Source organism: Onychomys torridus, chromosome 8 (assembly GCF_903995425.1).
Source record: "Onychomys torridus chromosome 8, mOncTor1.1, whole genome shotgun sequence".
NCBI classification, from domain to species: Eukaryota; Metazoa; Chordata; class Mammalia; order Rodentia; family Cricetidae; genus Onychomys; species Onychomys torridus.
Window position 1 is genome coordinate 22873070 of NC_050450.1, and position 21959 is coordinate 22895028.

General features: G+C 46.2%; 1 protein-coding gene across 2 annotated transcripts in view; it reads right to left on the reverse strand.

Moving 5' to 3' along the window:
* The window catches only part of Kcnip1 (potassium voltage-gated channel interacting protein 1), a 405992-nt gene that overhangs the window by 349240 nt on the left and 34793 nt on the right, over positions 1–21959 (reverse strand). The window lies entirely within an intron of this gene.

The window sequence follows — 21959 nt, forward strand, 5'->3', positions numbered from 1 at the left end:
GGTGGATGTTACAGAATGGCAGACCCATCTCCCAATGAGTCTAGGGAGATGACTGGTTTCAGATCTCCACCAAGACACCCACCTAGTGGCCGCAAAAACTGTTGAACTCCTCAAACCCAGTATTATGTTCCCAAGTTACAGAGCCTGATTAAACACACCACTTTTGGATATACCACCTGTGCTCATGTAAACTCCAAAGGGGAAAAGAAGATCTCCCCCTCAACATACACACAAGGGATCTGGATTGAGGAAGGCCTGGGGAACTTTGGGAGTTGAACTTGACTGAAATCAAGCCCATTGTTTTTTCTATGAGTATTTTCTGGTATTTGTGGACACTTTCTTAAGATGGGTAGAGGCCTAACTCGCCTGAACAGAGACTACCACAATTGTTACTAAGAAACTTCTTCAGGAAATAATTCCTAGGTTTGGACTGGCTTAGGGGTCCAACAATGGACTGACCTTCATGACCAAAGTGTCTCAAAATTTGACAAAGGTATTAAGTATTAATTGGAAATTACATTGTGTATATAGGTCACAGAGCTCAGTCAAATAGAAAAGATGAATAGAATTCTTAAGGAGACTCTGACCAAATTGGCCCTGGAAACTGGACTGTGAAGGGAATCCTGCCATCTCCTACCTCTGCACCCTCCCACCCAGTTCCAGCCAGGAGAATTGGTTTGATAAAAGGATCCCTACCTCGACTCCAGAACCCACATGAAAGGACCCAATCCAGTTATCTTCACCAACCCAACTGCTGGGAACGTGGCTAGTGTCATCCCTTGGATCCATCACTCCAAGTTAAAGATGGCCACTTGGGAGCGATGACAGATGGACTATCACTTGGGTTTTGGACTCCTTAAAGATAAGACTGACAGAAGGTCATTAACCCAGAATACTATGTTCATCCTTTTTCTTTCTCTCTGTATGGGGACAGGAGCCCCCTCACTGTCCTCCTACCTGGACTTGGAAAGTAAGAATACCAGACACAGGAAAAGTGATAGTCAATCTAACTATGGATGAGCAAGCCCGGTTCAATATGGACCTTTGCTCTTTTATACCCTCTTTTAGAAGTTAGCTAAACTGTGCAAGGGACGGTTGTGGGGACTTATATTTTGGGAGAGAAATACAGGAAACCCAGTTCTATGCATGTCCTGTGAATGGGATCCCACACCTTTAGGGGCGAGGTAATGGGGAATTTCTATTGTGCTAAATGGGGTTGTAAAACTGAGGCTTACTAGAAGCATGCTGACAACTATATATACATAGAAAGATAGGCACCTCCTAAGTACTGTACAGCAGGGAACTCTAATTTCATAGCCATAAGACAGAGATTGGAGACAACATAGTGATGACTATGTTCCATGAGACACTGGAAGAACCTGGGAACTAAGACTCTATTTGCTACCAAAAGAGACCCAGAGAATAAGTTTGCCATTCAGAGGGGGCCACATCCCCAGGCCCCCAGACCTATGGTCCAAAGAGAGACCTCCTACCCATCTCAAGGGAAAAGATCCAAACTCTACCAATACTCCTTCCCATGAGATTGACCCCAACTAGTGCCAAAAGCGTTACTGCCCTAGGCCCCACTGGCACTGTAGCCAGAAATCCTTCTTCTATACTCTCTACTCTTGACAAGGTTCACCAGGTTCACTTCATCACTCCCAGCTGGGAATTGGTCAGGATTGCTGGCTGTGCCTAAACCTTTGACCCCTTGTTACATAGAGCTAGGGGCCAGGCAGAACACTGGTCCACCAGCAAGTGAAAACAAGTGTAACTGGAAACAGCCTAAGCTAACCCTGGGGGACCTGCAGGAAAGTGTCCAGGACTTTTGACCTAGAAGCCACCTCACTGTACTCTGATGCTTGCTAATGCACTCTCCAGGCCAGCCCTTCTCATAGGCAGCAAACTTGCAGGCCTGAGACGACTTGGTGCACATGCTTAGATGGTTTAACTAAATGTGTCTCCTCAGAGGCAGTCCAGAAAGACAAGTCCTTTCCATGTGTGCTAGTGCACATCCTTGCCCAGGTGTACTTATATAACAGGGAAGAAGAGCACACTTTCATTTGGACTCCAGACTGTGTAGGGAAAGCACCCATTCTTGTTCCACTCCTGTTTGGAGCTGGTATTGCTGGGGCAACACTCATAGGAATATCAGCCCTGACAGTCAGTGATAAAAACTTTGGAGAAGTAAGTAAACAAGTGGACCAAGACTAAAGGACATTAGGAGACTCTATCCAGACTAGAGAAGCAAGTAGACTCCTTAGTAGAAATGATTCTGCAAAATCAAAGAGACGTAGATCTCTTGATGAAACAAGGAGGATTGTGTAGCTTTAGGAGAAACCTTCTGTTTCTATGCCAACCAATCAGGTATAATTAGGGAAAACCTTGCCACAGTTAAAGAAAAGGAAGAAGGGAGGCATAGATCAGATAATTGGTATTAGTCTCTGTTTACCTGGTCCCCATGGCTGACCACCTTACTGTTAGCATTAGCTGGACCACTGATTCTTATCCTGATCAGACCCTACATCTTCATCTGCATGGCCAACTATATCAGACAGAGAATAAACTCAGTTAAGCTACTGGTTCTTTTTTTTTTTTTTTTTTTTTTTTTTTTTTGAGACAGGGTTTCTCTGTGTAGCTTTGCACTTTTCCTGGATCTCACTCTGTAGACCAGGCTGGCCTTGAACTCACAAAGATCGGTCTGCTTCTGCCTCCCAAGTGCTGGGATTAAAGGCGTGAGCCACCTCCACCCGGCAAGCTACTGGTTCTTAGGAACAACTATGCCCCCTAAACAAGGACCAGTTAATGATTTGACTCGTGCCATAGGGCCAGTGGGGAATGTGATGGCCTCCTGCTGAGGCCATTCTAGGTTTCTCTAAAATCTGATCTCCTTGCCAAAGGTCAGGATGTCCTAGCTAACTTACTTTAATTTTTGTTAAAATTGCCCATTTGTGTGGAACCCTCTCCAGCTAACCTCTTATCCTAGCTTCTGTTGAAACTACTTGTTTTGAACTGCTTATTCTGTGAAGCATCTCCCTCTCACCCCCAGAGCTGCCAAGTGAGATGCCAGGATGAGGCTTTTGCCTTGAAAAAAATCCCATGTTCCTAACACTTGGGTGTGGTCCCAGCCTGCCAGAACAAAGACTTTCAACTGGCTACAAACCGTGTCTGGGTGTTCCTCTCTGGCGAGCTCCCCAAAAGTCCTTGGAGCATTTCTCTTCATGAAGTAATGTGTGGTTTCTGAGATGTGAAATGTAAAGCGTGCTGGTTTCCAAAGCACTGACACATAGAAGCAAACAAATTTGTTCCTAGGCAGTATATCCCCAAGACTACGGTCGAGAACCTCCTTTTTCAGGACTGGGGCACCTCAGGACAGTCTTTGGAAACCATGGGCCGGGGAGCAGGGTCCCTCAGAGACCCTGGACTGGGTCTTCAAATAGAGCAGGAAAGGCTGAAGGAGACGGGAGGGGGTGGTGAGAGCAGAGCATGCCATTGGAGCCTCCTATGAAGTGGCAGGAAAATGGAGGCTTACTCTCAAACCTGTTCTCTTAATGCCTTCTGGCCAGAGTCATCATTTGTACAAAAACGGAGTATCTATGGTGTCCCAGGCGCTGTGCAGGGGCTTGGAGATAGCACAAAACAAGCAGCCCAGCCACACTACCTGCCACCACAATCTTTTACTGAGTCAAAGGAAAGGGTAGTTTCAGCCCTGGGCCAGCAGGTACCACAAGAGGGTGCTCCTCCAGGCTGGGAGTAAACCAGTAAGGGCTTCCCAGAGGAAGCTGTCTTTAAGTGGAAGTATGGATAGCAGGAAGACAAAAAAGAAAAAAAAATAATGTCATCCTGATATCAGACAGAGAACGGGATGCTGAAAGAAAGGGCAGGAGTTTAGTTTAGAGAGAGTTGAGGGGACTGGTGGGAAGTTGAGATCATTGAGGGAAAGGGCCATCGAGGCTTGAAGACCATGAGAGCTCATGGGGATATAGAGATTAGTGGGGATTAAGAACATGGGCTCCACATCCAGGCAAGCCTGTTTCTCAGTCCCTGCCATCCTATTGCAAGACCCTGGATAAGTAACTTCCCAGAGCAAGCCTTTGTATTGTATGTGTGCAATGCCTGCCCTGTAGCTCAGTGTCTTACTGAAGGGCGCTGGCCTTGAAGTAGTACAGCTTGGCTGTTACATATCAGCTGAGACATCCTCTGCACCTTATCTGGCTTCCATTTGTCCCCTGGTCAAAGGAGATGGTCCTGTCTCCTTCTTTCAATTAAGAAACAAAAATGATCATTAAAAACAATGTAACTGCAAGAGAAGGGGCGGGGCTAGAGAGAACCTCAACTATGGATGCAGTCACTGTCCAAAGAGTGGGTCATAGGTGATTGCTCCGTCTCTCAACCCTTCTGCAGTATTTTTTTAAAAATGATGACAGTTTTATATTTACCAACAGAAGGAAAGTAAAGATATCAGCCGATGTGGAGACTGTCCTTACTCTTCATAAATCCCTGTCCCTTGTTAAGTTGGCAAATGTTCCTCCCATCCATACCACAGGCATTGGCTGTCTCTGGGGTGTAGGGTTCTCATCTGGACCTGGGCCTGGCGCCCCTCATCCGAGAACTTGAGACTTTCTTCCCTAGCTGCTTGCTTCCCACTTAGCAGCCCTCAGACCCCAGGCTGCTTTCCCTGCCTCCCTCAGAACCGAGCTGCCCTGAGGATTTCTTTACTGGATTTTGTCACCCGGTGAGTTTGCCATGAGCTAGGAAACAACACGGGTTGTTCAGTCTACAGGACCAAGCAAAGGATGCTTTAAGATGGTGCCAGGCTCACATTGCTAAGCTGGTCCTCTGGTCATTTGGCTTTGCATCTGGGGCCTCTAGCCTTGGAATCCTCTGCAGCTAGTTCCTAAGGAGAATCACATCATATACATGTCTCCTTTCTGGCCTTGGACCTCATTGGTGTGGAGGGCCTTGGCTTCTCCACACACAGGCAGCAGCAGTATCCTCACTGGGTCAGGATGCTCCTGATGAGGCATGGTGTTTGGGATGAGGAAGGAGATAGATTGTGAGACAGAACCCTCTGAAGCCTAGCAGGAAGAATGGAACTGGGAAGGGATGGGTATAGTTCCTCTGGATACCAGGCTGGGCAGTTGGGTCTGGCCCTTGCTGAACGCTTTCCAGGTATTCAACCTTGAACGGGCCACTTGCCCTTTGGACCAAAGTCACTTTTTAAAAATTCAGTAGTTGCAATTATCACTGTCTGCCCTATGTTGCCAGTGTCCACACAATAGCCCTTTGTGGCTATGATGGCTATTTAGAGATGAGAAAAGTAAGGAAGAGAGGCTAAACCACTCTGTCAGCATCAATGAAAGGTTCTGACACTAGGTGTTCTGGACCCAAAGTGAGAGAGCCCTCCAGCACCTAGACATTGGACCAGTGGTTCTAAAACATTCAAATCTATCTTTACCATTTTACTGTTTATGGTACCCAACCTGCCCATCTTCCAGTCATCATCCAGAAATCTTGAAGTTTGCTATCATGAACACAATGTGACACTATTCTAGTGAGTTAGTGTTTTAAAGTCTAAGGACATGAGGAAGGAGGAGACAGGTGATCTTTGAGGAAGTGCCTGCCTTCAGCTGTTAGGTAGTTGATGCCATGGGACATGGGAGGAAGCCACATTTCAAAGCCAAGTGAACATCTGAAGATGGGCTCCACCTCTCTGCTATTGCTGGTTGTGTGGTGTTTCCATGAGCTCACTTGGAATCTTGATTGGGCTGGAGCTTGGTGTACGGCTGGGAGGACTGCCAGAGCCAGCCTGAGCTAGCCCATCTTTGTAGTGTCCCCGACTTCCCAGCTCAGGGTATAGTGGTCACAATTCTGACCTTTGGAGAACAGCATCACAGATGTTTTTGGACCAAGGAGGGCCCATCAGTCTGCTTCCTTCCAGCTCCCTGGCCAGTGGGAGGAGGCAGGGAATCTGGAAAGCTCTGCAGCTTTGCTCATGCCCAAGCTGCTAGGCAAAGTGTCCCCGTACAGTTAGGCAAAATACACAGAGAATATACAAAACAATTTGAACCCACAGATAAATTCTTTTTATGCATCAGGCACAAATAAATTTCAATAAATAAACAGCAGCCACAACAATAATACCATTTGCTCTTTCTGCCTCTGCTTTTAGAGCCAGTTTCAGAGAAACAATCAAAACCACAGAAATAACTATGTCAAGGAGTTCTTTGCAGTCCTACCTATAAGCAGGAGAACTGGAAGTAAGTTTTCCTTTTTGCTTAAAGGATAAAGAGATGTCTAAATAAGCAGTAGTCTGTCCCTTTCCAACCATTATATAAGTATTAAAAATAATGATACCAAGACTTCTCATTAACAAGGAAGAACTGTTATAAAAACAAACACGAACACGGAACTTGTGGCAGTCCCAGGGGATGGTAAAAAAATGGCTGCTGCATTGTGCAGGTTTCCCACCAGCAGATGATCTCCCCTTACTGCGGTAGACCTAGGCTGGCTTTGTGATCTGCTTGGGCCAATAGACTGCAGTGTAAGTGATATAACTAAGTTCCAAACTTGGCCTCAAGGGGACATTTAGCCTCTCCTTCTACTGCTTATGGATCCTGTCACCACAGTCTTGTCTAGTCCAACAAGTGAACAGTCTTGTCTGGTCCATCAAGAAACTCATGGCACAGCCCAGCTGACAGCAGCCAGTCCACAGTCATAGAGAAGGCTGGTCCAAGAGACGTGACTGCAATGTGAGTGAGCCTGCTGGGCATCAGCCTGGCCCAATTGAGCTACCCTACCCTGCCATCCACCTCCCTGCCATTATTCCCAATTAAAGAAATATTTACCCTTGGCAGGGAGCAGGGCAGAAGGATTTTCAAGGAAGAAGGGATAACAGAGCACCGGTGGTGTGAATAGGAAAAGGAGAATAATGGGTAGGGAGGTAGATGGCATGGTAGGGTAGTTCATCTAGGCTGGGCTGATCCCAGCAGATTGATGAGCCATTGTTGCCACTAAGTTTTGGGGTGCTTTGTCATGCAGCAATGGATGACAGATATACTCTGCAATGGTACCCATGTAGATCCAAACCATTTATATATGGAAGAATTCCAGAAGGGAAGATTCTAAAATGCACACAGCACATTTACTAAACAGTGGCATTATAGATGATTTTTAATTTGTGTCAAAGTTTAAGACTACACTTAACTATTTATAATGAAAAATAAATGCAGGTTTTAAAAAGTGCAAAGGGAGGCTGAGTTTCCTTCTCTAGAGAGCTTTAATTCAACCTCTCTGGCATGTTTGTGCTCAGGCTTAGGACCTCATCATCAATCCCTGGCTACAACAGACACTGGGTAGAGGGAACTGAGCTATGCCTTCCGCTCAGGGTAGGGACACAGCTCTGAGCTGTTTTCAACATTCTCCTTTACCTCCCCCAACTCAATTCCTATGACTCTCAGAGACTGAACAGTGCAAGAATCCCACTCCATGCTCCCATTTATTCACTGTGTTTGAGAGCTCTGAAACAGAGCCAGTGAAGTAGGATGTGCCTGGCATTTAGAGTGTGGAGGCCATTCCTCGGCCCATTTCTTGGTCCTTTCTGCCCCCTAGACAGTTGGAGATGAGCTAGCCAGTGCCTCTTTCCTCCTGGCCTTGTGTGTGTGTGTGTGTGTGTGTGAGACACACAATAAAACAGAGTCCTCCAAAGTTGGAGTAAGTACTTAATCACAGTAATTGTGTATGTTTATGAGGTCCCTGTGTGTGCAGTGTAGAATGAGCAGTTCAGGGTGACAGGCACCTCTGTGTCCTTGAACACTCAGGTGTGTGTGTGTGTGTGTGTGTGTTGGGAGCCATTAAACTCCTGCTAGTTTTTTATAAAATATATAACGTGCCATTTAAGCTGTACCGCAAAGCCCTAGAGTATATTTCTTGCATGTCATTTGCTTTTGATTGAAAGTGGGACAGTTTTGAAGATGAAGGCCTGCTAAGGTGAGCCAACCCTGAAGAACCACACCCCAAAAAATCACAAACCATTTTTGTTGCTAAGATTTGGAATTTATTGTCACATGACCACGGATGACTGACGTAGCACTCTACAAAGATATGGCTGGATTCAGAACCTGTAATGGGAACGTGTGGTCACTCCACCCATAGCCCAGTTTATCTGTATGGATTTACAGCCAAGAAGCACAGTTCAGCCTGCCAGGGGACTTTAAACAAAGGAGAGATAAAGGGCTTGTTTTCCCATAGACACACGAAAAAGATCACACCATACTTCACTATTATGCACCTCATATTTCTCCTCTTCTATTTTTTTTCCTAATGGAAACTGCTCCAAAACTTTCACGTGTCAAACCCAAGAAAATTTTCTAGGACAGAGGGCCCACGTGGATTTCCTGTTCTTTTTCAGCTGCCCCCTCTTCGATCTGTATTACCTTTCTGCCTTGTGCCTCTTGAACTCTGGCTCCTCATTCGTCCCTGGGGGGTGGCTGATGGTGGGAGGAGAAATGGGAGTCGGGGACCTAGCAGTATTTTTGGAATAGGAGGGCCTGAGAGGTCCATGCCAATACGTTTCTTTCTTTTTTAGATTTATTCTATTTTTAAATTGTATATGTGCACGTGCGCCCGTGTGTGTAAGTGGGAATATCTGTGGAGCCCCAAAGAGAACATCAGATCTCCTGGAGCTGAAGTCACAGGCGACTGTGATCCACCTGAAGTGGGTGCTGGAAATGAACTCATGTCCTCTGCGATGGAAGTGTGTTCTCTGTTGAGGTTGATCCAGCTCTCAGGCCCACGAATCAATGAATCTTATTGATTGTATGTGTGACTGTATTTGCTATCTTTCTTTAGAAAAACTATTTATCATTGGAGGGAGCTTAGGGAGAAAGTCCTTCAAGGAAGGGGGATAATATAGAACATCCAGGAATATACGGGCAGCACAAACTAGATTGATGGGTTATTTTTAAAAAGTAGAACATGAAGTTGGGGAAATAGGCATGGACCTGAGAGGAGTTAGGGAGAGGAGAGGAGGGGAAATATGATCAATACACATTGTATGGAATTCTCAAAGTATTAATAAAACATTTATTTTATTTTTAATGTATGTGTATGTTTGCATATGTAAACACCCACATGAGTGTAGGTACCCTCAGGGACCAGAAGAGGGCACCAGACCTCCTGGAGCTGGAGTTTCAGGCTGCTGTGAGCCACCTCATGTGCATGTGGGAACAGGACTTGGGTGGGTGCTCTTCAAGAGCAACAAGCCCTTCTCACTGTGGAGCCACCTCTCTGGTCCCTAGTTACACTTCTTGTTGCTAAGACCTGATGATTGGCAAGAGACATCTTAAGGAGGGGAAGGGTTATTTTGACTCACAATTCATAGGGATACAGTCTATGTCCATGGTAGCTGGTGTTTTCCTGTGTCCACCCGGCTCCTGTAGCCACTCAGACCCAAGTAAACACACAGAGACTTATATTACTTATAAACTGTATGGCTGTGGCAGACTTCTTGCTATCTAGTTCTTATATCTTAAATTAACTCATTTCTATAAATCTATACCTTGCCTTGTGGCTCATGGCTTACATCTTACTTCTCATGGCGGCAGTGGGCAGTGTCTCCTGACTCAGCCTTCCACCTCCCAGAATTCTCCTCTCTCTTATCCCACCTATAATATACTTCATGCCTGGCTACTGACTGATCAGCATTTTATTTATCAATCAATCAGAGCAACACATTCACAGTATACAGAAAGACATCCCCAACAGTTCATAATAGCAGCAGAAGCCTTGGTGCTGATTAGGAAGCAGATGGAGAATGCTCAGCTAGCTTCCTCTGTTTTCTCTTTATGTTCATTCTGGGATTCCAGCCCATGGGTTATGCTCAGTGGCCTTAGTCAAATCATTTAACTTTTCTGGACCTGCAGTTTCTCTTCTAAAAGTAAAAGAATGAAAGAATGAATTTTAGGCACGAGGAAGAAATGGATGAATGCAACCATGGCTGGCTGGCCAATGAAAGTTGACACCTTTTCCTTGAAACTTTTAAAAGTGCCAGTCATGCTGAGAAACAACTGTCAAATCCAGGGCCTACATTTCCCAGTTGCCCTTGGAACTAGATGGGATCACATGACCAGAGCCTACCAATGGCACATGAAAATAAGTACCATATCCTACTTGCAGGCCAATGTGTGTGTCGAACCTTTAATCACCCACATTCTTTCTCTGACTATCTTGACTCCAATCAACTGCTGGATAGTTCCAGAGTGACCTCAAGACCACACCATACAGGAGCTACAAGATGGAAGGAATTTGTTTCCTCCTCTGGAAGGGAGACCCTTAGGCTGGACTCTCTGTCACGGACTTTGAAGGAGTGAGATATGCAGGACAACTGGGCAAAGCCATGACATTGGTGAGTGGTTACAGTGGCTCATTGATCTGGTTAAATCACCTCTAGCCTGGGATTGGAACCTAAACAAAGTGACTATAGTGGCTTGAATGGTGGCCCTTCAAAGACATGTCACGTCCAAGGCCATGAGACCTTCATGTATTCTATCATCTGATATCATTAGGGATTTTGAGTGTTTTCTTTCTTCTGTGATGAGAATTGAACCCAGGGCTTTGTATGCTGGACAAACATTGTACCGTTGAGCCAGAGCCTTCATCCTTTGAGATATCTAGGGTTGAACCTTAGACTCATGCTGTGTGTCTGTGGAAGAGACTAACAGGTAGAAGGCACTGACAGAGAGAAGAAAGCTCTGAGAAGATGGAGGTGCAGGTTGAAGCAATACAGACACCAGTCGAGGAAGCATAGGAACCACCAGAAGCTGGAAGAGGCAGGAAGGACCCTCTAGCTCCCAGAGGACCACTCTCACACCATGGTAGTGGCTTTCAGCCTGTAAACCCAAAGGGGAATCTTCTCTGTGGTTAAGCCTCTTGGTGTGTGGTCATCTGTTCTAGTGCTACAGTGAGGAGTGTGCTGGGCCTGGCACGATGCCTGGCACAAGGAAGACACTCAGGAAACGACAGCTTTCAAGAAACAGATGCTAATACCTACCCACTGACCTCCTTAGAGAGGGTCCCAGAGAGAAGGCAGGACTCAAGCCTGCTTTGTGAACCCCCAGGGAAGTGTCCACAAGTCAGAACGGTGTTTATGATGAGGGAAAGGGGGCGAGAGCTTGAGCTTGCTGAGATTACTTACGGATCACAGACAGAAGTTTTCATTAATGTGCAACAAAAGGGATTAAAACGTCTCTCCCTGGAGTGTCTCTTTTGATTGTCCTGAGAAGCCAGCTGGCACTACCCACCCAGGAGATGGCCCTGGGGCACAAAGCCTGGTTCAAAGCTTGGTGAAAGCTATCAGGTCAGCTGAATCCTACTTCAGATAGAGGTCCAGTGGGGCTCCAAGGACTCAATTGAGAAGAGTCTGTCTCAGTCAGTAGCCACAAGTGGCTGTTTCCATTGAGATTAATTAAAATGAAATCTATTTCTCTCCTCTGCACATTTCAAGGCTTAGTAGTGGAGTGTGCCCAGTGGCTACTGTGTTGGAAAGCTTGTGTCCACAGCAAATTTGCACAAAGAATGTCCTACTGGAGTTCTAAGACAGCAAGGGCCAGGAGTTCTGTCTGCCACCAGCTATTGTGCCTTCAGACAAGAAAGGCTTTGCCTCTGCCTCAGTGTCCCTATCTCTAAAAGGAGGACTGTTGAAGAACTGACTTCATGGGGTTGGATTGAGAGATGTGCCTCAGTCCAGGTGTTCATTCAGGGCAGTGCCTGCCACACATGTCAGTGCTTAGAGACTGAGTTCTCTCATAGAAGAATCTACAGAGAAATGAGAACACAATCTAGGAGTCAGGAGGTCTGGAGTCCCTGCTGGCTTCTGACACTCCCAAGAGGCTGCAGAGTCAGGCTTGAGTTCCAATCCATGCTTCAAAGTCAAGTGGCACAGAATCACTCCATTCTCTCTGGGCTCCATTAGATCACTGGTAAAGTAGTGTGTGTGTATTGGATCCTGTACTTACAGAGAAAGACAAGGGCTCAGCACCCTTTTAGAAACAGGATTCTTTGCCCTGATCCCTGCTGTTAGGAATCTATTGGAGAGAAATGGTCAAAGTGGCTGCCTGACATTCTAAGATCATCACTGAAGAGTAGTCTACAACAGCAAAACTCTGAAAACAGTCCAAATGTCTCACAAGAGGAAAACAACAGAATATTGTAGGCACACACAGAAGGTGGACTTCTCCAGAAGCATGAAATACTATTTTGTAAGATAGTAGTGCATGAATGTGTCTCTATTTAAAATGAGAACACATTTACAATTATGCAGTCAGTCTACTGTATACAATACATTCCTGAGCTTGTTTCTTTGTATCTTTAGAATATAATATTGACAATGGTTTCCTTGATTAGACTTGATTCATTTTTATATTCTTCTTTTTGTTCTATGTCTATTAAATTCCTTGGAAAGTGCACCTGTTAGCTTTGAATGCAAACACTACAGAGGAAGTTATCATCCCACATGCTCTTGAAGGACCTGCCCAGGGCTGGCTTTCCACGGGTAGAGAATGAATGTCTGCAGAACGGCCTGCTGGGTGGCAGAGGGTGAGGAGACTGTCTTTAGGGATTTTCTTCCTTTGAACCTTGAAAAAAATTTGGGGACAAATGAAATATTTTTCCATTGATATGCAGATGAAAGCAAGTCAAATCTGGCATGAAATATCTGTCATTCTTCTAAACTCAACAGTGTCAAGTACAGCCATCCTTCAGTGTCTGTGCGTGATTAGCTCCAGGACCCATGGAGCTCACAGTCCTCTTAAGCAACTGCCCTGCCTCCTGCCTGCATGGCTCCTATTGCACATTGCACATGCTCTCCCAGTGTGTCACACTACAGGACTAGGGAACAGTGACAAGAAACAAGTCTGTCCATGCAAAGTACATATACAAGGTTTCTCCCCTGACCCTCAAATATTTCTGATCACCCTGGGTCCCTGGATGCAGAACCAGAAGGTACAGAGCCCACTGTTGTGACAAAGATATGTGGCATTGGCCCATCTCACATCCATGCTATGAGGACATAATTGGTAGAAGTATATTGAAAAGGACATGTGATACATGCCATAATCTTAAGATGGTAGAAACCCTTTGTCCTAGAATTTTGGCTTTGTCAGCCTGGTCTTTATTATAGAAAAAACCTGGAATGTGTAAACACATTATTCAGATAGCATTGAAGCCCTAGCTATGTAACCTAGGTTTCCTCCACTCTCATCCACCTGAGGCTACAAAGGAGTAACTTTAATATTGATATGCAAGCCTGCAGAGCTCTCAGCCTTTACCCCTGTCTCTGGGGGTTGCAGATTCCCCTGGGCTCAGTCTCTTTGATCCATCCTGTTTGTAGGTTTTCGTGCTGCCAAAGCTCACAGAGGAGTCTGGTTGTTAGATGTGCGTGCCCTGCAGACCTGCTCCACACCCCAGCAGTCTCTCAACCCCGGAAGGTAAGCAGAGGGGCTACTGGAGAAAGCTGCTGTCTACTTACCAGTTATATCCAGCTAGAAGTGTCAAGTGATTGGGAAGGAGTCCCAGGAACAGCTGACTCAGGGATCAGGTGAGATAGAGAACGGCCCCAGGAGGGTAAGGTCGGGCAGTTATTCCCAAATTTACCCCTGAGGGAGAGAGCATCCACTCTCAAGAGCCTCCTGTTAAATCTGGACTTAGCTCTCCTTCCTCCATCCCCCATGCCAGCCTGACCAGCATGTAGGTCGCTCCACTGTTCTCTCTTTCCCTCCACATCAGCCTCAGAGCTGCCCATGGACCATATCAACTCATGGTGTGTGTCAAGATAAAGACCAAGCGTATCAAGTGGCGTGATGATGAATCAGCTCTTTAAGGACAGGGAAAAGAGGAAGGAAATGGCTTCAGTCTGTGCTGTTTGTGTATTTCCATGCTGTAAAGGTAGAAATTCTCCCTGCCCTAGATTTCCAGCTCCTGATGATCTGTTGGACTCTAACATTGCCTCACAAAGGCTCTCAAGGGATCAGCAAGATCCAGCTGCAGTACAAGAGCCCTGCCTGATGTGGGAGTCTCCAGCCTTTACCATGGCAGTGGCAGGTTTAAGGCATGAGGAGGGTTCCCTGTCAATGGGAGACACTGTCTGGGGCACCCGCCAAGCAGAATTGGAAAGAACCACTTTGTTGTCTCAGCCCCTGTGTGGCATTGCTTGTGTTTTGAGCCCTATGACAAGCCATCAGGACAGATGAATTCCCTCAGTTTCCAGCAAATTCATACCCTGCCCAGGTCAGACTGGGACAGAGCTAGAAAGGTCCTCTTGGGTCTCAAATTGGGACAAGTGGCTAATGAGATGTCTATTAACATCAAGGCAGACTCTGGCTGTTGGGTCCTCCCAGCATTCCTAAGTCCCTACCCATTACAGGGTGCTCCTGGCTGGCATACCCCACCGCCTACCCTAAATTTCTCCAGCCCAAGGACTGGGCTGCCCTTCCCTATGTAATCCAACCATTTTGTCTATGCCAGCCCTTTTATCTTTTGCCCTCCCTTATCTCCTGGCTCTCTCCTCTCCATCCCCCTCACCTCACATGGCTCAGGTAAGTAGTCGGGTCTTGTCCACTCTGGATTCTACCAGATGTCTCTGCACCTCCTGTATTCTTCCTTGTGTGTGTAATAAAAGCCTCAACCCTTTGGGAGCAGGCATGTCCTCCTTTTTATTTATTTATTTTCCTCAGGTCTCATCTGCTGTAACTTGTATTTGCTTTCGACTTGTTCCCTCAAGGGTACTGGAATCCTAGTCCTCAGTGCGGATGCCAAGGTGGTGGAGTTTGTAGGCAGTGGGGCCTAGTGGGAGATTATTAAGTCACTAGGGGCCACACTATGGAAAGAGACTAATGTTCTTCTCTACAAACCTCAGACAGACCTCACAAAGGCAGGCCATTATAAAAAAAAGTAAGCCTGGCCCCAAAACTTCTCTGGCTTCCCGTCTGTCCATATGATTCATTCTTTCTCTCTCTCTCCCTCTCTCTCCCTCCCTCCCTCCCTCTCCCTCCCTCTCTTTCCCTCCCCCTTCTCTCTCTTCCCTCCCTCTCCCCCTCTCTCTCCCTCTCTCCCTCCCTCCCTTTCCCTCTCTCCCTCCCTCCCTCCCTCTCCCTCCCTCCCTCCCTCTCCCCCTCCCTCTCTTTCCCTCCCCCTTCTCTCTCTTCCCTCCCTCTCCCTCTCTCTCTCCCTCCCTTTCCCTCTCTCCCTCCCTCCCTCTCCCTCTCCCTCTCTCTCCCTCCCTTTCCCTCCCTCTCCCTCCCTCTCCCTCTCTCCCTCCCTCCCTCCCTCTCTCTCCCTCCCTCTCCCTCCCTCTCTCTCCCTCCCTCCCTCCCTCTCTTTCCCTCTCCCTTCTCTCTCTCTTCCCTCCATCTCCCTCTCCCTCCCTCTCTTTCCCTCTCTCCCTCCCTCTCCCCCTCCCTCCCTCTCTCTCCTTTTCCCTCCCTCTCTTTCCCTCTCTCCCTCCCTCTCTTTCCCTCTCTCCCTCCCTCTCTCCCTCCCTCTCTCTCCCTCCCTCCCTCCCTCTCCCTCCCTCCCTCTCCCTCCCTCTCTCTCTCCCTCCCTCTCCCTCCCTTTTTTTCCCTTCCTCTCCCCCCTCCCTTCCCCTCTATCACTTGCTACTGTCATGATGCTGTCAACCATGTTATAATGCAGACAAGACAAGGAGACCCTCGCCAGAGACCGACAGATAAGGACACCTAGTCTTTGGCTTCCAGCATCCGGAGATATGTATCCCTTCTTTATAACTTCCCATCCTCAGGTGCTTTGTTAGAACATCAAAAAATGGGTTAAGATACCACCGTATTGGCTTCTTATACCTCTATGGTATTTTCGTTTTGATCACTGAGTTGGACCCTGAAATGGAATCTTATAAATCCATTGTACTTTGTACTCATCAATTGATGAAAAATGACATCTATGTGTGAGTATGGCCTGGGTGGATAGCCTGAAACAAGCCTGCTTCATACAACAGACACTAACAAGAAAGAAAACACCATTGTTCCCAGGATGATTAATCTTCGTGGTTAATTTGACTGTATTTAGAGTCACCATAGTAACATACTACAAGAGATTGAGCAGGGAAGACCCACCCTTAATATATCCCATAGCCTAGGGTCTCAGACTGAATAAAACAGAGGTAAACTTAGCACCAGCATGCATCTCTCTCCAATTCTTGACTGAGGACACTATGTGACCAGCTGCCTGGTGCTCCTGATGACGCACCTGCCCCACTGCAATGAACCATAATCTCTCAAACTGTGAGCTGAAACAGAACCTTCCTTAAGTTGCTGCTGTCAACTCCTACAGTCCTTAAGCATCCACCAACCCAGCGTGGATGATGCCTGTCCTGGGCTAGTCACATAACAGAAACTGTGCAACCTCTTCAGGAGGATGTTTTTGGTACACACACAAAAGTGATGACAATATTCTGTGACATGAAACAAGAGGATTTTCTCCAATCAAATGACCACTGCCACTCAAAGCTCCAGGGATCTGGGTATATTTTTCTAGGAGCTCAATATCCAATACAGAATAAGAAAAGTGACAGTCTCTGGTCTTAGCGAGTTTGTGCTCTGGCAGAGACATGATGATGGAGGACGCATATAGGTCAATGTGACACTACCTGAAGAAAGAAGTTAGGCAAAGCGCACGCTGTTGGAGGAGAGGGCACGTGAGTCCTTCATATGAGTATGGATGGACATATGCCATCTAGAGATTGCTGTCATGTCTGGGCTTCTTCCTGCTCTCTTTGTTGTCCAGCTTTTCCACAAAGACAGGTGATTTTGTAACAAGGGGCAGCTGTTGCTACACAGTCAGACTGAGCTTTGGCCATGCTCTGCCTGTCTCCAAGAGGGCATTCCAGGTGTTGAACAATATTGTGTTAATAGCAATGCAGCTAAAACACATGATCATGGAGGAAGGAAAATGAGCCGAGGGATATGTGGTTAATCGAGGCAGAAAAAAGAGGCTCCTCCTCCTTGGGAGTGACCACATCAGGCTATTTGCCATGCCTTTTCATGATGTTTAATTCTCATACTGACATTTAATTTTGTTGTTGCAGTATTTTGTCTTTCCAATGCTACAAACATTCTCCCCTAGTTATTTCCTCAGTGTTTGTTTTTTGCAATAGTTGCCCTTATTTGTGGAGAATGAATTGCAAGACCCCAGTGGATGTCTGCAATGGCAAACAGTACCTAATTCTACACATGCTATAATGTTTTCTATATGCACATATATATGACAAAGTTTAATTTGTAAATTAGGTGCAGAAAAAATTAACCATAACTAACAATAACATAGAACAATATGATGATGTAAGGCAATGAAAGTAATTTAAAACTTATGAATTATTTACCTCTGGAATATTCCATGTTTTATTTTCATACTGCTGGTGACCATGGGGAAGTGAAGCTGCCAAGACCAAAACTATGGTTAAGGGGAGATCACTGTGCTGTCTTTTGAGTACATCATTTCCCTTTTGTCCTTCTCTTTTCCTTTCCTTTCCTTTTTTCTTTCTTTCTCTTGTAGTTTTAACAATCTGACCTCCTACAAAGGATAAGGCTGATCATATTTGTCTAGGCACAGTGGGCACTGAGCTGTCTGTCCTGGGGCCACTGATTCATTGCCATACTCAGAAAATGATACACATTGGGCAGAGGCTCCAGACCTGGCTGGTTTATAGGACTCATTTGCCAAGGTTGGTGGAAACTAGATGCTGATTCAAAGACACTTATATAAATAAGCAGATGCCATGTTGGAAAAGGGAATGTGGGGGAATGAAGGGGGCTACAGATCAGCTGCAGCAGACACCATAGAGCAGTGGTTCTCAATCTGTGGATTGCGACACTCTTGGTGGGGTCAAATGGCCCTTTCATGGGGTTCCAACATCAGATACCCTGCATATTAGATATTTACATTATGATTCATACCAGTATCAAAATTATAGTGATGAAAAAGCGATAAAAATAATTTTATGATTGGGGATCCCCATAACACGAGGAACTGTATTAAAGGGTCACAGCATTAGGAAGGAACCACAGCCAGAGAGACACACTGATCAGCTTGGCAACTGCTCCCATGGAATTCATGGGTGAAAGGGGCTGTGGAATCAGTGGACACAGATTCAGATCCAGGGCCCATTACAGCCCATGCTGGGGCATGGCCCTGGGAAAATCACTGGTTTTCTGTGTTGACAGAAAACCCAGGCCTTTGTGGGGATTGCTGAGAGGAATGAATGTGTATTTGTGTACTTTACAAGACTTTTCTTGGACGCCTGAAACCACAGAGACCACCAAACCCCATGTAGAATGTGTTTCTCTCTACATGTACACCTATGCCAAAGGAAAGTTTATAAATTGGGCACAGTAAAAGATAATAACTACTAGTCATTAAAACGGTATGCCATAATTAAAGTTTTTAAAACTTATGAACATTCTATTAATATTTTCTGACCATGGTTAAACATGAATAATAAAGCAGCAGAAAGCAGACCCTCAGATGAGGGAGGACTGTGGTCCATACAGGTTTGTGTTCTGATTGGATTATTGAATGTCTGTCAAGGTTAGAAGGCTTGGTCACCAGCAGATGGCGCTACTGGAAGGTGGTAGAAATGTTAGGAAGTCTTGTGGGAGAAAGTAGGTCACTGGGAGTGTGATTTTGAAGGGTGTATCTTCCACGTGATCCTGAACTCTTTCTCTGTTTGTATCCTGTCCCTCACAAAGTGAGCAGCCCCCTCCACCACATAGCCCTGTCTGCACAGTGTTCTTCGTTACCACAGTCCTGAGGCCACAGAGCCATTCGGCCAGAGCCAACGCCTCTGAACACAAGAGTCATGGCTATCAGTCATAGAAAGCCGACTAATAATAGCCGGTGCCATGGCACATTGTAGATGCTCAGTAAATATAAACACCCTCTCTTGGCTGCCCTTTGGTTCCAATTGTGCAGCGATGTGAGTGGATGGGAGGGTAGATCCGATGTTTCTAAGCTCCGAATTGCCACTCAATACAATCAATCTCAGGTTTTGGTTCCTTCTGGCTGGATCCTTCCACCAGCAGCAGCAACAGGGACCACCCCATTTAAAACCACTTATTGTATGCTTGTTACAACAGCTGTGCAACGAACCACCTCAAAGCGTACCCCAGGACATGAGCCTTTCATTCACTCTTCTTGGATTTGTAAATGATTTGGAGTTCAGAGAGCCAGAGGGTTAGTTTGTTCCTGCTCTGTGGTCCAAGGCTCTCAGCTAGGAGGCTTGAATCCTCTCCAGCTCAGGACTGGAACCCTTTGTGGGTGTGATCAGTCTCAAGTCTGGAAAGAAATGCTAACTGCTTTCAACCTGTATTCAGCTTCCTGTGGTATGGATGCTGTTTCCAAGAGAAGTGTCCCAAGAGAAGGCGCCCAGTGGATGCTGGAGCCCTAAGCAAAACTTAGCCTTGGTGATCAGTGTCCCCACCAGTATATTCTGTTGTCTGGGTGGGTAGTTACAGAGATCCACCCAGGCTAAAGGAAAGTCACGAGTGTTGCTCTGTGGGGAGCATGGATGGTGTCTCTGAAACATACAATTTCAACCCTAGGTTCTTAGATAGGCTCCCATTTCTCAAAAATGGGGCAGGTGGTGCAATTACCTCACTCCTGGAGATGGATCGAACAAGACTCCAGGTGGCTTGCCTTGAGCAAATTAAACCAATGAACCTCAGCTACATCCTGATAAAATGGGTAGAAAGCCTCTACCTCAGAGTACCACTGTGAGCCTCATACTTACTATTACAGAGGTTGTTGGAAGGATAAAGTTGGAGGTTTTTCATGATTTCTGACTGTCTTAGTTAGGGTTCTATTGCTGTGAACAGACATCATGACTACAGAAACTCTTATAGAGGAAAACATTTCATTGGGGCTGGCTTATAGTTTCAGAGGTTTAGTCAATTACTGTCATGGTGGGAAGCATGGCAGCATGCAGGTAGACTGGTGCTGGAGAAGGAGCTGAGAGTTCTACATCTTGATCCACAGGCAACAGGAAGTGAACTATGATGCTGTGTGTAGCTTGAGCATAGGAGACCTCAAAGCCCACCCCCACAGTGACACAGTTCCTCCAACAAGGCCACACCCCCTAATAGTGCCACTCCTTATGGGAGCCATTTTCTATCAAAACACCAAACTGACATTCCAAGAATCATCAAAATTTCCAGGCATGGCACCCTTGTCTTCTTCACGTGTGGCCACCTGTCACACACATTAACCCTAACCCTTCCATATTCAGCCATAATCCAAAATTTTCACTAGTTATCCTGGAGGGAGAGCGAGGCTTGCCTGTGCATTCTGGTTGTTGCTCAGCTGACTGCAGCAGGTGCTGTCCCTGATTTATTACATGTTCCAAAAGGGGAAAAAAATCACTGGGAACCTCATCAGTGTTTATGAATTCCGATTGTGTAAACTTTCCTAGCCATTAAGTGGATTATTAACAGACCCTTCGTTCACATTCATAAAGAACCATCCATTGCCCATAGCTCTCTCCCCAGGAAAAAGGAGTTGCTAAGTTACTTCGTATGTTCCAGGAGAAAGCTTCTGGTCCTTGAAGGGCCAGAATCTTATCCTAAGGACTTATCTCAGATTCATATTTCCTCTTTATTGTCAATTTTCCTGTCCCCTATGCTTTAAGAGATCCCTGTCTGTGGGGCTGGGTGGGTAAGAATTCTCATCAGCATGAGGACTGAGTTCAAATCCCCAGTACCCGTGTAAAAAACTGGGCATATCTGGGTACATGCCTGTAAACCTAGCACTGTAAGCTGTGGGGACATGGGGTTGCTGGAAAATGGCTGCCTATCCTCCTAGCTCTAGGTTCAGTGAAAGATCCTTTATAAGGTAGGGCATGATGGAGCAGAACGCCCAATGTCCCCCTCCAGTCTCCATGCAGGCACACATGTATGAATACACCATACACACATACACACATACCATACACACATCTGTACCACACACATATGCATAAACCATACAGACAACACACACATTTGCACATACACACTAATAAATCTCCATTTCTCTGAGGCCCATGAAATAGACAATTGGCTCTCTTGTTAGAGTCATTGAGGAAATGGAGAGGGGATAGTGCTCACCACTAGAATATCAAGGAGCCCTGAGTGACAGCTTTCCTTCTGGGCTCCAAGCCACCTCATCATCAGGTGGCAGGCTTCTGTTAGAGGTTCAGGAGCACTCACTGGGCAGGAATATCTAAACTGCACATACTGCTCTGGGACTGGGGACACTAGAGGTGACTTCTATGACTTCAGGTCCCTGGGAACATATGAGGGATATGACATGAGGTGTTGGAACATTCCTCTTGTTGGGCAGGGATGGCTGCGATTTGTCACTGCGATGGGCTAGCTTCTAATTTGACTCTGCCAATCAAGTAGAGAAACTCTGGGCTGGGCATCATGTCTGCAGGCCTCAGTCTCATGCGGATGCCTATCAGGGTACCATGGTGTATGTGTGTGTGTGTGTGTGTGTGTGTGTGTTGTTTTTCTTGCTTTTTCAACTCTCATTTTTTAAAAAGAAATGTTTGAGGCAGGGTTTCACTGTGTAGTCTTGGCTACTCTGGAACTCACTCTGTAGACCAGGCTGGCCTTGAACTCACAGAGATCCACCTGCCTCTGCCTCCTGAGTGCTGGGATTAAAGGTGTGCACTACCCTCAACTTTAAACTCTAAACGCTTCTCTTTAACTCATGAGAACCTGGAGTGCAGAGGCAGATTTGTCCCCAGTACCAATGTTCAGTTGTCTTATTGGCTGCAACAACTGTCTGCTTATAAGACAAAGTCAGTCTATGGGAGGTTCCCCAACAGGGCACTGTCCCTGGACCTGGATGATCTGCTGGAAGCAGCTGGGGAGCCCACTACTCCCAACCTCAGTACCAGTGGTCTGTAAAATGTA